General features: G+C 36.7%; 1 pseudogene; it reads right to left on the bottom strand.

The window, feature by feature from the left end:
* Nucleotides 1–9,721: 9,721 nt before the first annotated feature.
* On the bottom strand, nucleotides 9,722–11,383 carry LOC149179347 (ubiquitin C-terminal hydrolase 13 pseudogene; annotated as a pseudogene).
* Between the last annotated feature and the right edge of the window lie 453 nt (nucleotides 11,384–11,836).

The raw sequence follows: 11,836 nt of genomic DNA, 5'->3' as shown, positions 1-11,836 counted from the left end.
TTTTTGTAATCCCTGTCATACTTCTTTGTTTTTGAGCTTCCCTAGTCATGATTGTTTTATACGCAACACATTGAGCTGCTTTGTGACCAAAGTTATGGCAAGAAAAGCATTGTCCATTGAAGAAGTTTCTGCGATTATTGAATCTACCAGCCAACTGATTGTAATTTCTATTTTCATCTATTCTTGAACCAAATTGGGAAGATTTTACCTGTGGCTGGTTGTGGCTTTTGTTCACCCTTAAGCTGGATTGCCCCTGATAGTTTCTGTTTGACGTTTGTCCCTGCTTTACCTGATGATATTCCTTGTGCTCTTGCTCATTTCTTCTTGCTGCATCAAGATAACTTTTTGAAGTGGATGCTTGAGAAGTTTCTCCATTATAGCCCAGACCTGTCTTATTTAGAGGAGACCGCTGCACACTGATAATCTCATTCAACGTTTCAGATCCTTTGACAAACTTGAGATTAATAGTTTTTGTTTTCTCAATTTCTTTTCTAAGACCAACAATTTCACCTTCTAATTTTTCAAGATGTTTTTCCTTTTCATCAATCTGAAATTGTAGAGTATCAATAATCATGTTCTTTTCTTCTATACATCTCTTGAGTCTAGTAATTTCATCATAAAGGTTATCCACATCTACAGCATCCTCATAATCATCATCTTCAAATGCCATTAACAATCTATATTTGTTACCTTGTTCATCTTCATCACTGTTTGATAAGCCATCACTATCTTCATGGGTGTAGTAGCTTTTCTTATTTGCACTTTGTTTCTTGTTCCATCTAACTGGTTCCTTTCCTTTATCCTTATAAGAGCATTTTGCAGCATAATGACCTACTCTACCACAAGCAAAACATTTGAAAGGTAGCTTACCTCTGAACCTTCCAGAACCTCTTTGAAGATTTCTGACAAAATTTGATTCTTCTTCCTCTTCTTCTGGAACATGACTTGCTTCATAGTGATCTTCTTTGCCTGATGCTTTAAAAGCAGCTTCCCTTCTGTCTGATGGACCTCCCTTTCTCATTTCATAAGCAGTTAGAATTCCATGCAGCTGAGACATAGTGAGAACACGGAGATTTTCCTTTTCTTCTACTGCAGATACTTTAGATTCAAACTTGGGGGATAAAGATCTTAGAATCTTTTGAACTACTATAGTCTCTTTTATTTCTTCACCCAAATTTTTCATACAATTAACAATCTCATCTACCCGAAGAAAATAATTAGCCACACTTTCATCATTATACATCTTGAGAGTCTCATATTGAATCCTGAGAGTTTGAAGTTTAGCTTCTTTTACCTGTTCATCTCCTTCATAGCTAGTGATCATTTTGTCCCATATCTCTTTTGCTGATTTGAAGTGCATGACCTTCATGAACTCTGTTTGAGATATACTTCCTAATAGAGTACTGACTGCTTTTGCATTTGTTTCATACTGCTTTTTCTCAGCTGGATCTGTAGGAGTAGCTGAAGGAAAGGCATAGCCTGATTCTACAATGTTCCAAACTTCTGTACCAAGAGATTGAAGATATGCAGTAACTCTTACCTTCCAATAATTGAAGTTTGTCCCATCGAAGACGGGTGGCCTGATTGATGCTTCTCTCTCGTAGTTGCTCATGATGAACGATCTACCTTCAAGCGATCAAGCTTTTCTGAAGGACCTGCTCTGATACCAATTGTTGGAAATAATACTGAGAGGGGGGGTGAATCAGTATTATCTAGCAATTTACCAAATCTTCCTTATTTGATCTTTTGAATTATTCTTGCATATCAGTACCATAAAATAATGAGCATGAATAAAGAAAATAGACAGTCACACCAAAGAACACAAGATGTAAGGTGGAAACCCAATGCGGGAGAAAACCACCTGCTGCAATATGTCTCTATCTTCTTTCAAGAAATTCTTTTTACAAAGATTTTGTACTGGTGCAGTCCTTTACCAGCACGCAGGCTGCAACCTGCAGAGAGCTACAACTCTCTCTCGTTTTCCAGTCTCTCCTGGAAGGGAGCTACAACCCCCTACTTCTTTTCATGAAGAATCAAATGATCAACAAGTATACAACAGATACAGTCCACTACAGATATCAGATCAGTAATTACAGAAATAACCCAGAACACCTTATGAACAGAAATATACAGTCAACAGATCATCTTAAGACAGGGACGCATATTTTCTTTCTGTGACCTGCGACTGGACGCAGTCTACCTTCCACTGTTCTGCGTGCCGACGCACTGTTCCTTTATGCTTTGCTGCGACCGGCGCACTCAGAAACACTATCGCGCCGCGTCTTTTGCTTCAGAGACGCACCCAATAACACAGTCGCGCCGCGTCCTTTGCCTCAGAGACGCACCTGAGCCTTTACTGTACTGCGTCCCGGTGCACTTTCCCTTCACTGAACCTGCGTCCCTTCAGATATAAAAGATATGAGGACTTCAGAACCAACCCAAACACTCAGATCCACAGATCTGATCATGCGCCATAGAGATCACAGTCCATTAGAAGATTCGCCTTCATAGATCTGGACTAGATCTCACCAAAAGATGTTCAACCAAGATAATGCCTAATCCAAATGAACTCCTTTGCTTTATATAGGCAAGCTTCTCCCCAAAACATGGAACAAAACCACGAGCCGACACCATAGAAACACAAAACCGTCGGCTAGATACCACACAAGAAACCCCCACGTGCTTTTCTCTGCCTTGAAATGTGTGCACTGGGCGGACGCACCTCCTGAACGGCTGGCCTGCGTCCCTGGACGCGGGTTCTGTATGGTATACCTGCGGGGACGCACTTTCTGAACATATTTCCTGCGTCCTTCTTGATTTATCACCTGAATGGGTTTGCCATCAAGGACAACACCTGAATCATAATGCCAACAGAAGATCTGTCCCTGGTACTCTACCTGGTCTCCTCCTGCACAAGATCTGACCATAGTCTTTCCCATCTTGGCAATTTCTCCCGACCATTGACAAAGTCCTGATAGGAATGCCAACTCTTCGGAAGACCAAGGAGAGCCAAGCTCACCAATTCCTCATCATCGACAGTAACCCCCACACTTCCCAGCTCATCTCGACACTGAGTGAACTTCGTGAGATACTTGGGAATACTGTCACCCTTCTCGCATTTGATGTTTCTGAGTTTATCTTTGAGCGCCAGCTTCCTCTGATCGCTCTTGCTTTGGAATAATTTTGTTAATGATTTCCACATCAAATATGGAGTAGCCTTTCCATGGAGGTTGGACACAATGTGATCCTTCACGCCCTCCAACAGAATCCTTCAACATTTTGCGGTCTTCTTTTGCCAAACTTCCGCCTCAGCAACATCAGTAGGCTTTGGGATATCCGTATCTATGAACTCCTTCAGCCCGTTATCATCCAATACTGCCTCCATCTTGTCCTTCCATGCAATATAGTTTGAGCTGCCCTCAAGAGCATACTCCAATCGCAATCCGTTGAAAGACATTGCTGCGTTGTCACCAAGAAAACACTGCTGCAAATTCGAATTCCACCAGCAACCAACTCAACCGCCTCAGATCTAAGATTCGTGAGAACACAATATTTCTCGTACAAAGATTGACTGTATGGGCATTCACCGGATATCTCACCTTCCAAAGGAAGGATGAATCCAGAGGCTACCTGGCCTGATTACAGACTCTGCCTGAAGAAATAGAATGTAAACACTTCCTGAATAGTAGATCTAATGATCAACAGCTCTGATACCATGTAGAAATTTTTCTACAATTAGCTAGCTCTGATACCATGTAGAAATTTTGAATAATTTAACACATATTCAACAGAGATTATACTGATCATGTACTATTGCGGAATACATACACAATACATAAGCTCCTCTACGTTGATCATCAATATAGCAGCATCAATAACAATAAAACATCAAGAGCATTCACACATTAACACAGTATGTAACCCGGGGAAAGAATCTCGCTAAAAACCCCACACTATCTGTATATTAATGATTGAGACCATGTAACATTACAAAGTACAATGCTTATCACAAGCAATCCAGTACCAGCTCCACCTGTTACACACAATACAACTAAGATCTGATCTCCAAATCTATTCCACTGCTTGCCTGCCTCCACTGCTCAATACCTGCTCAAGAATGAATGAGAATGCTCTACCAAAATCGTATTTCACCTCCAAAGAATCACTCACAAGGTGTAAGACGTGAGCAGAAGCTACAAACTAGGCAAATACATGAGCAAACTCATTGGCATACTCAATCCCTTGATTGTGCAAGATCTGATGTACAACTATAGTCACAAATGATAGCAATCTGATTCTCTAACACTTGTCCCTGTTGAACTGAACATGCACTGACATGCAACTGAGTTAACTGATGTATTCTATAGTTGTATTATGAGTTAATAATTAGTTTAACAACTCATCATTAGTCTATCTGCAGTTAGACTAACTACAAATAGTTTAACCAAGTCAAACTGAACACAACTCCATCAACTCTACAATCAACTCCACCAAACTCAACTGATTGAGTTCTAACTAAAGTCATGCATGCAACAACTCAACTGACTCATAAGAAAAGCGTATTTCCTTCTGACAGCTGCATGGGCCACATCTGTAGCTCAAACTGAAGTGCTCCAAGAGAATAAGATCAAGTTTATAGTCCAAATATTATTATGAGACAATAATATTTGACTTTTCTATTTTTGACAGCCATTCTAAAAATAGACTTTGATCACCCACACTGTGGTCACCCACATTGTGATCACTCACACTTTGGTCACCCACATTGTGATCACTCACACTGTGATCAAAAATAGAACTTGCGCCATAATTTGCCTGCAGGCCCACTTAGTGAAGGCGACTCTTTTCACTAAGCTCCATCATCTTGTTGCAATCTCAACAAAAATGGAAAGAGAGGGTGTGGTTGATACTGCTCCACAAGAACCAGTACCGACTCCCGAACAAATAGAAGAAAATTTGGTAGTGCTAGAGTCTATTGAAGAATGTGTTGATACTGCTCCACAGGAAAGAATATTAGCTTCAAGATAGATGGAGGAAATTTCAGTAAAACAAGATTCACCTATTGACAGATGGAGGAAATTGTGATAAAACAGGAACCTGTTGAAGAATTTTTCGATACTGCTCCACAAGGACCAGTGCCAGCCTCGAGACAGAAGGATGAGAATGTGGTAAAAAAATAATTTGTTGAGGAACTTGCAAAAAGGAAATCTCCCATTTAGTGCCAGAACCAACTAATGTTAAAAGAGAATTCCCAGTTAAATATGTAAATTACAAAGCTAAGGAAATGGGTCACGCATTTGCAGAAATGGGAAAAAGGAAATCAAAAAATCAATCATGCCCAACTGACCGTAACCCATAGAACCAGTGGGACAATTTCGGTGGTTGTACAAACATAAGATAGGGAGGTATTTTCGTCATCTATCCAAATAGAAGAGAAAGAGATGATCACGTCATCCACACAAACTGAGGCACTCGTCCATCTTGAAGAAGAACAAGAGTTTATTTTGGCAACAGAAATCCAGAAATGGAAGGCCACTACTTTTAGTTTACAACATGGGGTGATTCCCACAGAGGCTCATCAGAAAGAAATAAGAGAAATTCAGTAGAATGCAACAAAGGCAGTTGTCAATTATATAACTCAGATCGAAAAATATCAACAACAAAGAGTAAAATTGTAGAATAAAATTGAATAATTAGAGGAATAGGTTCAGTTGCTGAAGAAAAGGATGAGATGTTTACTTTAGCACAAAAAATGATGGCATGCAGGCCCCCTGCTAACTGTTATGCCCTTTTTCTTCATGAGCAATATTTGTTTTTCTTTTTGGAAAGTACTCACCAGGAGTTAAGTCACAAAATAGAAGACCCCGTGCAATTGTTAAGGATTTTGAGAGCTAATAATCATATTAACCATCATTTTCTATTTCAACTATATATGCATGATTATATCCTAGAAACTGATCAGACATTTAACCTGGTACCATTTGTAGGAGATATATAATTAAGGGCTTTTACATTCTTTGTGATCAATCAAGTCAAATGGAAGAAGGCCCTTGATACATTTGGGGAAAATCAAGAAAATAGTCGATTGATGTTTAGGATGGATAATTTTCAATCCAGGGATATTTTTAATAAACGTTATCAATTTCTCAAATTATAAGGCCGAAAGGACTGGATGCTTGCGACACAATGATGGTGTGTCAATATATGCACAAGGAAGATCTACACTTTTAAAGAACAGGTTGAGGATGCTTGTTAAAGGCACTGGATAGTTTCATCATCAGCAGTATGAGCACAAGAAACCTTTGGGGCACCCAAATTTTCAAGAGAATTGGAGAGAATCCCACAATATATTGCTTGCATGCAACAATGTGGAGTTGGTTGGTTGGAGTTAAGATTCTGAATTCCTATTATCTGGTTGCCTTCTTATTAGTATGGGTCATCTTATTTTGTGGATGAATATTGGTCAAAGGACATCATTCATACAAATGGGTATCAACTACCAGGGACTGATATGGGGAAGCAATATGATCTCACTCAGCTCCATGTTAGTCATAGTGGATCTAACCCTGATCTACGCAGGAAGCGTTTTGCATGAGGGCATGCAACAAAGCCAGATGGGGGGAGATGTTGGCCGATGAAATTACCCATTTTTACCTATTTTTAACTGCCCATTTTTATCTATTTTATAGCTCTTATGAGGTTTATTTGCATCCCAATCAATGAAAATGTATATCGTATTGGCATGTCTTCTTGAATTGTTAATTATGAAATAGTAGTCATAGGGGAACAATGCTTTGACGATTTGATCACAAAATTCCTTGTAGATTTATATCGGAGGTTGTTGATCGGAACATAACCTAGCATGATGTTGTTGACTAAAGAGTGGCAACACTATTTGAGGACTGAACCCTCAACTAATCAAATGCTGAATAGCTGGAAGAATCGGCTTCGTTGATATATTTTTATTATGTTTCCTATTTGAGGAATTATTGTATATTTTTGAACAGACAAGATCACCATGATTTTTGGGTTTGTTAAATGTTATTCATGTAATGATGGATGTATAAGTATGGCACAACTGAGAAGAACGATAGGCTTTTATTTTACGTGTAACAATAGAACTTCATTTTGTAATTCCTTTTATGAATTAATGTGAATTTCAGCTTATTGTAATTTCATGTGATCTCTAATTCTCAGCCACAACCCTGATCATAGAGTTGGGCCCGCTCTCTCGATCAGGTGTTGTTGGATACAGTCATGTGAATAGGTATGCTTTTTAGTTATATTGTTAATGTTTTATGATTGTTGTTCCTTTCTTTACTACTTTATGATCTTGTTTTTATTTTTTATTGTTGTTACTTCATATTATTGTTACTTAGTGTTATTTACTTTTCTATTACTCGATTCATAGAATTAACTAGGTATTTTGTAATTTCTCAATATTAGGTAGGGAACCTGTGGCGTGCATATACCTTGCATGATAACCTTGAAATAGTCAATGAACCCCGTATTGAAAAATAATGTAAAAAGGAATGAATTTATAAACCTATATCAAAACCTCAACAGCACAAACCATCCATCACTTTCATCCATGATTCATGTCATTCATTTCATCATTCCTTTCATTGGAAAGACTTACATTAATCCATATCTGGTCTTTCTTCATTCCATGTTGCCTTCTTCATGCCATGTTTCCTTAAGGATCTTTCCTCCTGCTACATGGGCATCAGTTGCGGAAGACATCCACAATTATTCCTTTAAAAAACCTTGCATAAGTTCATCCAAATATTATTCAAAAATAAGAAATGAACATTAAATCAAAATTACCTTTGTGATGGTCTTTCATCATGACATCTTTCTGTTTGCATCATCATTTTGCATACATGTTGACACATCTCCAAAAGATATATACTGTCAAGGGTCTCTTTCTTTTTCAGACTTCATCAATGTATTCATATATTTCATTAAGATATCATAGTCAAATATTCTGGTCCTTGGATGTTGATTTCCTTTTTAATAGTTGCATATTTCATGATCTCTTTCTTTCTTTCTTCACACTTTTCCTTTCCAGGAACTTCCAATTAAATTTCCTCCAATTTTTATCAACCACCTCATATTTCATATGAGGACATATGTTGATTTCATCTACTCAATATGTGAACCATGCCTTCCCACATCCTTTCAAAGGAGGAGATGCTTTCTTTTGAAAAGTCTTTCAAGATAAAGCATTTATCAAAGTTACCTACAGCCACATGACATGACTCTAGTTTAAATACAAGCATACATACCTTATTTTCCTTTAGTTCATCTAGACTTCCTTCAATAACTTCCTTGATTGAAAGAACTTCAATTCCTTGATCTTCTTTATTTATTTTGACATCATTCCACCATCCCATCAATCCCCACAAGTTGGAATTTTTTATGAAACACTTGCTTAATTTTAATCGGTGAGCCTTCCAATGAATATTTTGAAGCACCAAAACTTATAATTGTTTGCGCTCTTAGATATAAAATACAAAAATGTATTTATAAATAATATTTTATTAATAATATGAAATGTACCAGGATTATTTGAATGTTACAATGAGGGCATGCTTATATACCTAGGCAGGTGCCCTTTCATGAAAGGTCATGTCTATTAAGACATGCCTATTCATTAACTAATCATTAATTAACTACAATTATGATTTACTATTATTTCTTCTATATTTATTCTATTTTATATAAATTATATTCGTAACATTTCCCCTTCCTTCAAAAAGTTTTGTCCTCAAAGCTTTAATGCTGATAATTTTCTTCACCTTTTTGTTTCTCATCTCCATATGTATAATTTGTCAATCATCTCGGCATGTATATCTTGTCAGTAATATTCCCTTGGAATTGGTTTATATATACATACATACATAGATAGATAGATAGATATATATATATATATATATATATATATATATATATATATATATATATATATATATATATATATATATATATATATAGATATATATTAAATTAAATAATAATTTATATTTATATTTATATTGAATTTATAATTATAATTATAATATAGTTATATAGTTTATAATTAATTTATAACTATGTTAATAAAATTTATGTGTAATGACCTGTTGACCAGTGGATCACAAATTTGATGACCACTGACACGAATGTTGGTTTGGATCGAACCGATGCAATTTTTGAACCATGTCTTATGACCACGAGCCAATCGAGTGATAGACACAACACTGGTGTCAAATTGGTCGGAGAGGATGTGTTAGGGAAGCTACATGGTACAATATGGAATACGTATCCTTGGGGGATGGGGGGCTTGATTGACTACAGTTGTCTGCCGTGGTCAGGACTATATTGCGATGGGTCAATGCCTGTTGGGAACAATTAATAACCTGACCTGTTGCTTAGATTGGACCAAACTGTATTATGGCTTAGAAGGTAGTTTGCAGGATCTCTATCTGTCGAAATAATGAATAGAGCTCGGGGAGATAAATGAACGCAAAATAGTGGTTCAAATGATAGAGTGTACGATGACAAAATGGCATGAATGACATGAGGATAGCAAATAGATATGACAACATCAACAGTGGAACAATGAGTAGGAATGGAGTGATAGGGAACAATATGCAAGAAGGAAAGGCGGATGGGAGATAAAAGCTACAGTAGCATTGAGTATTGGTGCACAACGGGAATACAAGAGGCCAAGGTAATATTACCTTCTGAAGAGGAGCAACCCTCCACACTTCTGGAAACTTCCCTTCTCACAAGTCCAATATTGATCATTTATGTTCTCAATATTTTCATTCAAGGGGAAAATCTTATAAATTTTGTGGTAGAAGACTTCAGGAAATCTAATATCCACATTTGGGTTTGAAAGATCAATCTTTGCCTTAATTTCATTGATAAAATCACTGATATTACTCTATTCGGGCAATCTAATGTTATGCACAGATACCTCATCTTTTGTTAAATGATGGAAAGCAACCTTCAAAGTTTTTAGCCCTTGCAGCTCTGGAAGAGGGATATCGAGAATTTCATAATACAAGATGTCAGAAGTTTGACTATAATGTATTAGCATATCACTTAAGTGGTCTACTCTGATGGGTTGAGGCTTTGGTTGCTGTGAGTAGCAATTATGTGTTGTGAGACAAATTTTTGAGGGATCATCCAAGTCAAGTTGTTGTGCAACTCTCTCCACAACATCATCATAAGTGGAGAGTTTTGAGAGTTCCAAGCAAAATTCATCTTCCTTTGGCTTATCCAAATGCCAAAAATGTATAATCTGTCGAGTATGAACATAATATAGAAATGCAGGAACGTCTAGAAATCGATGTATATCCTCTTCAAATGTAACAAGAGATCTTTGAAAGCAAATGATGTCCCCATCTTCAAGCTAGCTAGATTGAAAAGTAATTCTCTTTTCAATGGGTTCACACATGACATTTGGTTCAAATTTGATTTTCTTGTAAAGATCAATTTCCTCATCTGGTGGAAAACCAGCCATGGCATTCAGCTTTGTAATAATTTTTATTGGCTTTCCCAGAGCCTTGTAAAAAGGCCTCCAAACATACCTGATCTCTTCTCTCTCTGTATCATAGAGTTTGAAAAACAAAAGTATATCATCTTTTGTTTTATCAAGAGGTGGGAGAAATCGAAGATCTGGACCATATTCATCTTCCAAAAACAATCTCAATTCTGCAATGTGTGCCTTGTTTGAAGTCTCCCTCAAGATGCCAACAGATTGGGACTCCTCTGGTTGTGTTAAGGGCATGTTAGGATGATATGTATGATTTTGACGCTTAGCCCACAGCCAAAACCGTTGAAATTGCACTAGAATGCCAAATTATTTTGCAACTTCTTCCTTGAAAGAGATAAAAGGAACTTGCTTCTGAATCCGAAATGTTTGGACCTTATCATGATCGACAAGATCGAAATATATGTCCTTACGAATCTAATTAGAAAGATCTTGATCATGGGAAACCTTTATAATTGTATAAAGATGTGCCTTTGCCTTTTCTTTCCGCTTCAGTTCTTTTTCCTCTTGCAAATTCTCATCAATATTCCTCATTTGTAAAAGCTTATTGTTCTCTGGATTTGAATCCATCCTGAAATATTTTGATTTATTCTTCCCCATAAACACCAATTCACTGGACTCATCCATATTAAAATCATCATTCATAGGTTGTGAATCCAAAATAGTGGACTTTGCTTCCACTTTTTGAGTAGCAACTAACTGATCACATTTTCTCTCCCATTCTGAGGATTTCTTGTCACATCTTTCCTCAGTGGTATAATGGTTTTGGATACTAGCTATACAAGATACATATTCATCTTTAAGATCATCTTCATTCTCATCACAATCTGAAATTGACATAATCTCTCCCTGATCTTCTGCAGAATGTAGTGATTCTTCATGAATAATTTATGTCAATTCATCATCTACTTGAACATTCTTATCTATGTCACCTTGAGGAAAATTTTCAACAACATTCGCTTGGTTTGAACATTCTTTAATGTTAGTTCCTTTCATTTCAATGTATTCTTCCTTTAGACATGCTATAAACTCTACACGAGTTTTTTAATTGCTGAAACAATTCTCGAATTTTGCTTAAATGGTCAATGAATTTAGGACATAAAATTAATGGCATATTGTGTAGTGGATAATTTCCAAAGGCTCGCATGGCTCTGATACCACTGAAGAAAAAAAACTTATAATTGTTTGTGCTCTTAGATACAAAATACACAAATGTATTTATAAATAGTATTTTATTAATAATATGAAATGTACCAAGATGATTGGAATTCTACAATGGGGGCATGCTTATAT

This window comes from Pinus tabuliformis, chromosome 4_1 (assembly GCF_031772625.1).
Source record: "Pinus tabuliformis cultivar Carrire ecotype Pingquan chromosome 4_1, CPIR1, whole genome shotgun sequence".
NCBI classification, from domain to species: Eukaryota; Viridiplantae; Streptophyta; class Pinopsida; order Pinales; family Pinaceae; genus Pinus; species Pinus tabuliformis.
This window is presented reverse-complemented; position numbering and strand designations above follow the sequence as displayed.